Source organism: Chiloscyllium punctatum, chromosome 1 (genome assembly GCF_047496795.1).
Source record: "Chiloscyllium punctatum isolate Juve2018m chromosome 1, sChiPun1.3, whole genome shotgun sequence".
Taxonomy (NCBI): domain Eukaryota; kingdom Metazoa; phylum Chordata; class Chondrichthyes; order Orectolobiformes; family Hemiscylliidae; genus Chiloscyllium; species Chiloscyllium punctatum.
The window spans coordinates 146,866,533-146,879,038 of NC_092739.1; the positions used below are offsets into that span (position 1 = coordinate 146,866,533).

At 45.5% G+C, this 12,506-nt stretch overlaps 1 pseudogene; it reads left to right on the top strand.

Moving 5' to 3' along the window:
- LOC140480142 (trace amine-associated receptor 1-like) overlaps window positions 1-12,506 on the top strand; it is a 52,116-nt pseudogene that overhangs the window by 18,476 nt on the left and 21,134 nt on the right.

A 12,506-nucleotide genomic window follows, 5' to 3' on the forward strand; every position in this document is an offset into this window, starting at 1 on the left:
TGCCAGACCTGCTGAGCTTTTCCAGCAACTTCTGTTTTTGACACTACTTTCTTTGCTGGGAAGGCTGTTAAAAGGGTTCTTGGAGAGTTTTGGCCCTTCAACAGCTATTAATTGGCCAGTCAAGAGTTTTGTTAGTAGTGGGTTGAGAAGTTATCCATGGATCTTTTTGCCCAGAACATAATTGCTGAGCACTAACGCCTCTACTTCCTCAGGAGGCTAACGAAATTCTGCATGTCCACAATGATTCTTACCAATTTTTATTGACGTACCATGGAAAGCATCCCATTCAGATGCATCACAGCTTGTTCTGGCAATTGCTGTACCCAACACCACAAGAAATTACAGAGAGTGATGAACACAGCCCAGTCCACCATGAAAACCAGTCTTCCATCCATTAACTCTGGCGATGCTTCCCGCTGCCTTGGGAAAGCAGCCAAAATAATCAAAGACCCCCCCCCCCACCAGGTTATACTCTCTTCCACCCTCTTTCATTGGGCAGAAGATACAAAGGTTTGAAAACACACACCAACAGATTTAAGAACAGGTTCTTCCCTGCTGTTTTCAGGCTTATGATGGGACCTCTCATATTAGAGATGATCTTGCTCTGCACCTTTAGGGGAAGGAAACCTGTCTTTTTTCCCAGTCTGTGTTACATGTCACTTCAGTCCTGCAGCGAAGTGATTGAATCTGAAATGACCTGGTAAAGCAAACTGTTCATTTTTCAGAAACGAATGCTGCGTCCACCTTCATTGGGTAACTAGGGATGGGAAATAAATTCCAGTGTCACCCAACTCTTGGGAGGAAGCAAGTAAAAGATGTAGAATGTATCTCGGATGAGTGTCACAGGGTCAGCTCAGCCAGAGTGGATGGAATTCACAGAAACAACAGGTTGTATTTGACAGTAAATGTGGCCCAGATGTCTTTTCTAATTATGCCTCCATTTTTCTCCAGGTTGAAGTTTCTCTGAACATGCAGGATACCTCGGGTTCATTCAATGTCACCAGCTCATCAGGCTGCAGAATAGCTAACCGATGCTTATCAAGCACTGGAACACCTACAGTCAGGACTGGCCTTTATCTTTTTATAATGGTCACCGCGGCAGCCACCTTGGCTGGTGATCTCCTCATGGCTCTGGTTGTTACTAACTTTAAGCAGCTCCGCTCTGCAACCAATGCTTTGGTGCTGTCACTATCCATAGCTGATTTCTTTGTCACGATCATGGTGATGCCCTACAGCATGAGCAGGACTACTGAAGGATGCTAGCACTTTGGACCCACCTTCTGTCAAATCTATTCTAGCCTGGATCTGCTGTTCGGCACTGCCTCCATTCTTCACCTGAGTTGCATTGCTCTTGGCTGTTACTATGCCATGTGTCACCCTCTGATATATCGTTTTAAGATGTTGCCCAGTAAGGTGGCTGTTCTACTCCTTGCTTGCTGGACAGTGGCTGCTGCAAAATCTGCTATCCCAATAATGTTGCACAGATTAGATGTTGATCCTGACTTGCTGACCAATAGAAGCTGTAGGCTCATGGTGAAGCAGACCTATGCTACCTGGGTCTCTCTCATATCCTTTTACCTGCCCCTGGTGGTTATACTGGTAGCATATTGGAAGATATACCGGCGAGCTAGGAAGTAAGCAATTCAGATTGATGCTGTCAATAACCAAGTCCAGGGGTATGCTTCAGGCTTGGTAACAACCTATGCACACAAACAATCCATTAAATGGGAAAGAAAGGCAGCTAAAATGTTGGGCATCATTATTGGCACATTTCTTTCCTCCTGATTGCCCTTCTTCATGGCAAATTTCATTGACCATTCCTTGGTTCCTGATGAAGAGCTTATGCCCGAAACGTTGATTCTCCTGCTCCTCGGACGCTACCTGACCTGCTGTGCTTTTCCAGCATTACACTCTCGACTCTAATCTCCATCATCTACAGTGGTCACTGTCTCTTTTCCTCGGTTAAAAGACAGACAGAGTGAGTTGGGAGGCATTGGTCTGGTTTGGCTACAGCCCTTCTTCCAGGAGTCCATTCAGAATACCGAGTTATGAACCGATCCTTCTGATGAGCATTCCCCAACATCATCAGCTGGAAGGTCTGTGATCCCCAATCTCAGCAAAATATTGACTTGTCCAACAGTGAGCATCTTGCTGCACACGAGATGGTGCGCTGAATGGCCGGGCACTGGATGTTGTGAGGATTTGTGCCCTGTACCAGCTGCAATGTATGGTGACAGTGGTCAATGGTTTAGAGAGTCCAAATGATATTCTGCCATATGCCACTGCAACGTCACTTGCGTTTCTGTTCCATGGATTGATCTACCTGAAGTTGGGATGTAGGAGAGCTTCTTGGAGCTAATTTTCATTTTGGGTGGGTTTTAGTGCAGGAGGTAAACAAAGTAGAAGAGAACAGAATGAATTTCTCTAATTGCTGGTTTTGGTCTTGCATTTGTTCAATAAAGTCAGAAGTCACACGACACAGGATTCCCATCCAACAGGTTTATTTGAAATCACAAGCTTTTGGAGCACTGCTCTTTCATCCTAACCCTAACCCTAACCCTAAATCTAACCCTAAATCTAACCCTATCCCTTACCCAAGCCATAACCCTAACTTTAACCCAAACCCTAATCCTAATCCTAACTCTAATCGTAACCCTAAATGCAACCTGAACATTAATTTGAGCCCCAACCCTAGTCCAAGACCTAGCCCAACCCTAGCCCTAAACCTAACCCTAACCTTAGCCCGAACACTAACCCTAACCCTAACCCTAACCTTAACTCTCACCCTAACCCTAGCCCGACCCTAACCCTAACCCTTAATCTTAGCCCAAGCCCTAACACTAGCCCTAGCCCTAAACCTAACCCTAACCTTAGCCCGAACACTAACCCTAACCCTAACCCTAACCTTAACTCTCACCCTAACCCTAGCCCGACCCTAACCCTAACCCTTAATCTTAGCCCAAGCCCTAACACTAGCCCTAGCCCTAAACGTAACCCTGATTCTTTACCTTGGCCCCACCTTAACCCAAGCCATAACCCTAGCTCTAGCTCTAGCTCTAATCCTAACCTTAACTTGAACCCTAACCCTAACCCTAACCCCAGTCCAAGACCTAACTCTAACACTAACCCTAACCCTTATCCAGCCAGTGATAACTACATGCTATGAATGAATAATAATAAATGCCACCTGGAACCCAGGTCACTTGAGGAATTTGTTAGAACCCCTATTGTATATTCACTATTATATGTTTAAATATTCACATGGGTGAGGTGACATTGCACTAATAAGACAGAGACCTGGGCTCATCGCCTGGAGATTTCTTTTTATCCTTTCACTGGATGTGAACATCACTGACAAGGTCAGCATTGTTCTTCATCCCTTTATTATCCTCAAGATGTGAGTTCAAAAACACACCACGGTAACTGGAGGATGTAAATTAATTAGCTAATTAAAGAAACCTGAAAGCTGGCATTCATGATATGCTCTTCAAACGACTGGATTACTGTAAAAGCCCAGACGATGCACCATTGCCCTTTTACTCAGTGTACTTTATTTGAGGCTTTCAGGCTTACATTGGTGAGGTTGAATCTTAAATGCTCTCTGTAATAACCGAGCAAGAAACTCAGTTGTAATTCCTAAAGAGATTCAACTAGTTGCTTTGCAAAGATTAGATTCCCTACTGTGTAGAATCAGGCCCTTCAGCCCACAAGTCCACACCAACCCTCCAAAGAGTAACCCACCCAGACTCATTCCCCTACCCTATATTTACCCCTGACTAACGCACCTAACACTATGGGTAATTTACACAGCACCACTGGGCCATGATGTCAAAAGTCCATGAAGTGCTTTTCATTAGCCCTCCCTGTCAGAGTTCTCTATGTCCCACAGTGTGTGAGGGAATGCTGACTGCTCACTTCCATAAGGATTTGTTGTGTTTCTTTGGAAACATGGATCCAACCACAGCAGAGACCAATATCACTGTGAACAAGGTGCAAAGGGGTAGACAATAGACAATAGACAATAGATGCAGGAGTAGGCCATTCTGCCCTTCGAGCTGCATCACCATTCAATATGATCATGGCTGATCATCCTTAATTAGTATCCTGTTCCTGCCTTATCTCCATAACCCTTGACTCCACTATCCTTGAGAGCTCTATCCAACTCTTTCTTAAATGAATCCAGAGACTGGGCCTCCACTGCCCTCTGGGGCAGAGCATTCCACACAGCCACCACTCTCTGGGTGAAAAAGTTTCTCCTCATCTCTGTCCTAAATGGTCTACCCCGTATTTTTAAGCTGTGTCCTCTGGTTCGGCACTCATCCATCAGCAGAAACTTGTTTCCTGCCTCCAGAGTGTCCAATCCTTTAATAATCTTATATGTCTCAATCAGATCCCCTCTCAGTCTTCTAAACTCAAGGGTATACAAGCCCAGTCATTCCAGTCTTTCAGCGTAAGGTCACCCTGTAATCTCCTAACATCCTCCTCACATTTCACCCTGCCACCCAGCTTAGTATCATCAGCAAATTTGCTAATGTTATTACTAATATCATCTTCTATATCATTTACATATATTGTAAAAAGCTGCGGTCCCAGCACTGATCCCTGCAGTACCCCACTGGTCACTGCCTGCCATTCCAAGAGGGAGCCGTTTATCACTACTTTTTGTTTCCTATCAGCCAACCAACTTTCAGTGCAAGTTAGTACTTTGCCCCTAATACCATGCACTCTAAGAGAAATTGAGAAATTGAGAAGGAACAGCAAATACAACAGGGAATTATAAATGTGGTAGGATTACTGAAACCTTGTCTCCAGTCCCCAGGCCACCCAAGACAGGCAGCAGTGCAGGTTGGTCAATATTTACAGCTTACGGTGACAGGAACTCAACTTTATGCTCTTTGCAATCTCGGATCATCTTTGTGAATTGTGGCCCACAGCCCTGACCTCGACCTGTGATGACTTCTCTTTCACAGAGCCTGTGTGCACACACTGCACCCACTCTGGTTTGTCAGCAGCCATTTCCCATTCAGATGAGGATAGAAGGCAGGTCAAGGTCACGGTTTGCAGAGTGAGCCTCAGGGTCAGCCTGTCGGTTGAGCTGACCTCACAAATCTTCATGTTTCTTTCTTCCTTGCATTTCCTCTCAACTCTATTAGTTCTACCTTCCACCCATTCTCACCCAACTCTTTCATTTACACCTTTATCTCCCAGTGTTACCCCCCACCAAGCTCTGGCCCTACAGCTTAGCTATGTCAAGCATCATACTGCACCAACCCTGTTGAAACCAGAGTGATGGTGACCATCATGTCAGATCCTCCAATGTACTACTGTCTCCCACCTTCATATATTGAGTGTCTGCTCTTCACAATATTGTCCTCTCTGTATCCCAGTATGCTGTTTATAATCCTCACAAACTAACTGCCCCGACCTCCCAACCACAGCAATGACCCCTGATAATCTCTCCTCCGCTTTCATGGAACTGATTCCCCAAGACTGACTGTGGCCTACACTCCTGACCGATTCGGTAGGACCTGACCCCTGACAGATACCCCAGCTCCCAACTAACTCACTGCTAATCCCTGGGCTGGTTACACTGGAGCCACAAGATTGACTGTGGCCCACTCCCCAGGACACATGATCTTGACTGCCTCAAGCAGGTGTCTGTTCCTGTCTGAGGCCCTGCACTGAAATGTTGCTCTTGACTGACTGTTTCCTCCCATTGACCAACCAGGTCATAGCCTCTACCTGTCTTCACCTATCCTCAACTTGTCACCCTGCCCCGCCACTCACTTTATCTGCAGCTCTCTCTACACCCACCCCCAGTCCTGAAGAAGGGTTACACCTTAAATGTTGACTTCTCCACCTCCTGAAGCTGCCTGGCTTGTTGTGTTCTCCCAGCCTCCTGCTTGTCTATCTTGACTGACTGTGGCAGCAGTCCCCGACTAAGATTGTTCTCCCTCACTTGACCAAGGAGTTCTTCCCTGAGAAGAATTTTGAGCATGGTCATTTGGCAGAAGCACATGTAGTGTGTTTACTCTATAAGCTGCGGGCACATGCTGGAGATGTGACATTGACATAGCTCATTACGTACAGCAATGTGTTCATCTCCTTGACTGATCGCTGCTATCTGATTGTATGGCTGTGTTGAAAGGCAAGACAAGACTATAGTGTATTGAGTCTTGTGATGTAAGCCATATGGAGGTGCCAATATTGGACTGGAGTGGAAGAAGTCAGAAGTCACATGACACCAGGTTATAGTCCAACAGGTTCATCAGGTGAGGAAGGAGCAGCGCTCCGAAAGCTTGTGATTTCAAATAAACCTGCTGGATTCTAACCTGGTATCATGTGATGTCAGGTGTTGATTCTACAAACTTTAATATCATTTGTTTTCAGACTTTTGAATTAATGGAATGTGGTTTTTCTGTGTGTCTGAAGGCGTTTAATTTTGAACTTGTAAGTAGTTCTGAGCCAGAGTGATTTCTTTTAAAACATGACATGAGAGAGGGAAAAGCTAGAAAGAGCCAGGGATTTGTTAACACTGGGACAGGTTACAATGAACAAAGTAGACAGTGTAGTACATCAGACTTTCAGATAGAAGGTTTTGATATTTGGGGGTGGGGGAGATTTGTGGAAACAACCATAGCTTGAAAAGACTTCTAGGTTTCAGTTGGGCATTTTGCAGAAGTCGTGGCTAAAGCTGATGTTTCAAAACACTTGCTCCTGAGAAAGACAGGTCATTTTAGAACGATTAAGAATAGGTTTACCTCAGTGCAAGGAGATCAGTTTAAAAGTTTCAGATCACAGGTTTTTGGTTAAAACCCTGAAGAGGTCATGTGAAGCTGAGAAAGTCTAGGCTCTGTATTATGATGACTCAAAGAAGAGACTATTAGGTTCTCATGGTAGCAAATTGAAGGCACAGTTGAATTAAGGCCTGTAGAGGGGAAAAGAAGAAGTTGTGTCTAGTGAGTACTGTAAACGAGTGTTTTTGAGATCAATGTGATGTATTTTACCATATGTTTTTAAATATTTAAATTTGTGTTACATGTAAATAGTTTGGTTTATACTATTTTATCTTCATTTCATTTGTATAATAAACTGTTTTATTACATGCTTGTTTTTCACTGAAAGAATACCTAATTAAAACCAAAATAACACATGATCTTTCAAGCCAAATTTTAGATTGGGATCTAACTTGTTCATTAATAATATCAGCTGGGATCATAACAGCCGGTAAATTCTGAGTGAGGTATCAATGCATAAAGAGGCAAGGCTCAGCAAAAAAGGGATATGCATTGATTAGATTAGATTTGATTCCCTACAGTGTAGAAACAGGCCCTTCAGCCCAACAAGTCCACACCAGTCATCCGAAGAGCAGCCCACTCAGACCCATTCCCCTACAACTAACATTATGGACAATTTAGCATGGCCAATTTACCTAACCTGCACATCTTTGGACTGTGGGCGGAAACCGAAGCACCCGGAGGAAACCCACACAGACATGGGGAGAATGTGCAAATTCCACACAGATAGTTGTCCAAGGTGGGAATTGAACCTGGGTCCCTGGCGCTGTGAGGTAGCAGTGCTAACCACTGTGCCACCATGCCACCCATAAGCCACTGTACCACCCAAGGAGGGGCAAAGTGGGTGAGTGTTGATGGAGTAAGTGAAGAGCCCAGAGGTGCAGCCTGCTCTGATGTCAGAGCTAGGTGCCTGTCCCTGCACACAAAGCAGTCTGGCAGCAGCATTGTAATGCCAGGTGTTTGTGCGTTTCAAAGTGCAGCATTGTAGAACCATTTTCGAAGTGAGTTTGAAATGTGCCATGGTGACAGGTGAGTCTGCTGTGTGTTTGATGCCAACCTCCATGGATAGGGAGGTGTTGAAGGTTCATGAAATGTGCCCTGATGTCTTGGAGAAGGTTGGCCAAGGTGGATACCCTGAGGCATTGGCAGGTACCCACTCTGACTTTCACATTGGCAATTGTTACCATCTAGCTTCTCTCTGCCATGAGGGAGGGCAGGTATTAAGATGGTGAGATTACAGGTTAATGGATGAAAATAGATCCCTCATTGCTCAGTAGCAAAATTCCCATCTCACTGTTAACAACTTGGTTGGAAAATTCATTTAAGTTAGCAACACTCACAATTCTCAGTTCGAATGTTCTGGGTTCAAGTCCTACATGAGAAACTTGAGCACAAAATTGGGGATGACACACCAATGCAGCATGAAGGGAGTGCTACAATGCTGGGCATTTGGATAAGGTGTTAAACTGGGGCCTTAGCAATTCCATAGGTATTCATGTGACATAAAATTCCCAAGGCTGCTTCCTTCGAGAAGTAAGGAAGTTATTGGCAGTATCGTGAGCAATATTTACTGATAAATTTTACAAAGACAAATGATCAGATCATTTCACACAGTTTGCAGAGTTCAAATTGGCACCTGTGTTCTGTACATTACAACAATAACCAAACCTCGTTGGCTGTCTTGGAGATGCTTTAGAAATCTAAGTTCATCTGAGTTACAAATATTGAAATAAAACTTCAAATCTATTTCATTGTGAAATGACAAAAGCAGGGGAGACTTTCATCACTGGTACTGACTGCAGTTGCAGTGTTTTTTTTAGACCAATTCATTGTATGTTGAGTTTATGACCAGCTGAGGCCAATAGCTGCTCACATCATAAGGTCACAAGAGCAGGTCCAAGGCTAGGGATACTGCAGCGAGTAATGCCTCAAAGCCTGTCCCCAACGCAAGGCACAAATCAGGAGTGTTATGGAATAGTCTCCATTTACCTGGATGAGTGCTGCTCCAACAACACTTGAAAAGCTTGACACCATCTAGGATAAAGCAGCCCGCTCAATTGGCATTATATCCACAAACATCTGCTAGCTCCACCACTGACCTTAGTCGCAGCAGTGTGTACAGGCAGTTCTTCTATAACGTGATGGTTGTGTTTTTGTGCAACCCCACATTATAGAAAATTCACGCTTCAGAAACAGCACTTAAAGTGTTGACGATGTAATCGCGTTGCAGCCAACACATATTTTAAACGTTCACGCTTTAGAAACAGTGTCCGCAATTCATCAATTGTGTTACAGCCAATTCATGTTGACACAATGTTTGTAAAAGCAGAATGACCTGTACTATTTACAAGATCCACTGCAGAAAATCACCAAAGATTCTTAGACAGCACCTTCCAGATCCATGACCACTTCCATCTCGAAAGACAAGGGCAACAGATACATGGAAACACCACCTTCAGGTTCCCCTTCAAGCCACTCACCATCCTGACTTTGAAGTATATCTCTGTTCCTTTACTGTTGCTGGGTCAAATTCCTGGAATTTCCTCCCTAATGGCATAGTGGATCTACAGCACATGGACTGCAGCAGTTCAAGAAGGCAGTTCACTACCACCTTCTCAAGGGCAATGAGGAATAGGTAATAAATGCTGGCCCAGCCAGTGACACCCATATTCCTGTAGTGAGTAAAGGGGAGAAAGATAATTTCACAAGTTCAAGACACCACCAGGATAATCCAGCAGGGGGAGGCAGTCATTTATAAATCGTCTACGCTTTACTAGTTAGAATATTTTACTGTATACACGACATGGAGACAGCCCTGACCCGGGCTGCAATAACCTCAAGACCTGTGCTGTCAATGCCCTCTAACTGAAATATCATCTGCTGCTTCAGCATGGAGATAAAAGGTCACTTGGCATCGTTCAAAGGAGGAGTTAGAAGGTGCCTTAAGACTTCCTGAGGTTATTCTTTGCAATAAATAAATCTTTGCATTAGCAAGGGTCAATGGCCAGCAAAGAAAAGCCAAAATCCTGCCTGTGTCTTAATTTAGTTACTAAAGTATTTCCGTGAAAAGGGATATGATTATGTGAAAGGACTGAGGACGTCTTTGAAGAGCGACTGAGATCGAGAGATGGGAGAAAAGAGTGATAATGTGAGGAAGCAATGAAGGAGAGAAAAAAAGAGAAGGGCTGCGTAAGAGGGGGTGAGAGGTAATGCCAGTATAGTTTGCACTAAATAATCATTTGGGATATCATACCCTGGACACAAATGGGAGAGATTGGCAATAGTTGAGAGGCTGAGGAGCACAAACACAGACAGACATAGAGATGTACAGCACAGAAACAGAACCTTCGCCCAACTCGTCCATACCGACCAGATATCCTAAATTAATCTAGCCCCATTTGCCAGAATTTGGTCCATATCCCTCCAAACCCTCCCTATTCATAAACCCATCCAGATACCTTTTAAATGTTGTAATTGTGCCAGCCTCCACTTCCTCTGGCAGCTCATTCCAATCACGCACCACTATCTATGTGAAAAAACTGCCCCACGGGTCCCCTTTAAATCTTTCCCCTCTCACCTTAAACCTACGCCCTCTATTTTTGGACTCCCCCTATCCTGGTAAGGAGGTTGCTTCGATGTGCTCTGAAAATCTAACACTGAGGCAGAGAGAAGGATAGGTCTCTCCAATGTATCTATGTCAGAATTAGGACATGGGACCCAATGTTTGTGGATTGTCGAAGGATTGGAATCGGGGCTTTCGTGCGATGCTCAGGGTGGTGGGTTGAGCTCCTTTCTGATTTTTCATTGTTTTCATTAATTGTGGGCTGATACTGTGGGGATGTGTGGGGATATGTGTAGGGATATGGAGGTGATGTGTGGGATGCTGGAGTAATGTGTGGGGATGCTGGGGGGATGTGTGGGGGTGCTGGGTGCGGGGTGGGTGGCGATTTTGGGGCGATGTGTGGGTTATTGGGGAATGTGTGGGAACATTGGGGGGATGTGTGGGGATACAGGGGTGATGTGTGGGATTTTGGGGCGATGCTTAGGGAAATTGGGGTGATGTGTTGACTTACAGGGGTGATGTGTGGGGATGTGGAGGATGTGTGGGTATATTGGGGAATGTGTGGGGATACAGGGGTGATGTGTGGGGATTTTGGGGCGATGCTTAGGGAAATTGGGGTGATGTGTTGACTTACAGGGGTGATGTGTGGGGATGTGGAAGATGTGTGGGTATATTGGGGAATGTGTGGGGATACAGGGGTGATGTGTGGGGATTTTGGGGCGATGTGTGGATATATTGGGGAATGTGTGGGGATATTGGGGTGATGTGTGGGGATACAGGGGTGATGTGTGGGGATGCGGAGGATGTGTGGGTATATTGGGGAATGTGTGGGGATACAGGGGTGATGTGTGGGGATTTTGGGGCAATGTGTGGGTATATTGGAGAATGTGTGGGGTTATAGGGGTGATGTGTGGGGATACAGGGGTGATGTGTGGGGACATAGGGGTGATGTGTGGGGATACTGGGGGAATGTGTGGGGATACAGTGGTGATGCGGGGGGATTTTGGGGTGATGCTTAGTGATATTGGGTAAGGTGTTGGGATACAGGGGTGATGTGTGGGGATGCGGAGGATGTGTGGGCATATTGGGGAATGTGTGGGGATACAGGGGTGATGTGTGGGGATTTTGGGGTGATGTGTAGGTATATTGACCTCAGTGCTACAGCGGGCGCACAGAGAGGGGAGCTGGAAGGTAAGCGGAGACCAGTTTAAATTAACGCTTTTCTTTTCGCAGTCTGTGGTTTTTTTTTCAACTAGGAGCGGGAACCCGGAAGTCATCAAAAGAGACTTCTGGGAAGGTAAGAAGTTTGAGTGTGGACATGAGCGAGACTCTCGGATGGTTTGTTGCCTCCTGGGTGCCAGGACCGTGTCTTCAGAATCCTTAAGGGAGAGGGTGTGCAGCCAGAAGTCATGGTGCACATTGGCACCAACAACATAGGTAGGAAGATGGGTGGGGAGGTCATTCAGGAGCTCAGGGAGTTAGGCTGGAAGCTAAAAGCTAGGACGGACAGAGTCGTCATCTCTGGGTTGTTGCCGGTGCCATGTGACAGTGAGGCAAGGAATAGGGAGAGAGTGCAGTTGAACACGTGGCTGCAAGGATGGTGTAGGAGGAAGGGCTTCAGATATTTGGACAATTGGACTGCATTCTGGGGAAGGTGGGACCTGTACAAGCAGGACGGGTTGCACCTGAACCAGAAGGGCACCAATATCCTAGGAGGTAGGTTTGCTAGCACTCTTCAGGGGGGTTTAAACTAATTTGGCAGGGGGATGGGATCCGGACTTGTAGTCCAGCAAGTAGGTTAGCTGTTTTTCAGGATGTCCAAGAATATAGGGAGGCTGTGAAGAAGGTAGCACTGATAGGGAATACTTGCGGACACAGAGATGGGTTCAAGTGTGTATACTTCAACGCAAGGAGTATCAGAAATAAGGTGAGTGAACTTAAGACTTGGTACTTGGGACTATGATGTTGTGGCCATCACGGAAACGTGGATAGATGAGTGACAGGAATGGTTGTTGGAGATTCTTGTTTACAGATGTTTCAGTAAGATTAGGGGGGTGGTAAAAAAGGAGGGGGGGCTGGCGTTGCTAATTAGAAATGGTATAACGGCTGCAGAAAGGCAGTTCGAGGGGGATCTGCCTTTGGAGGTA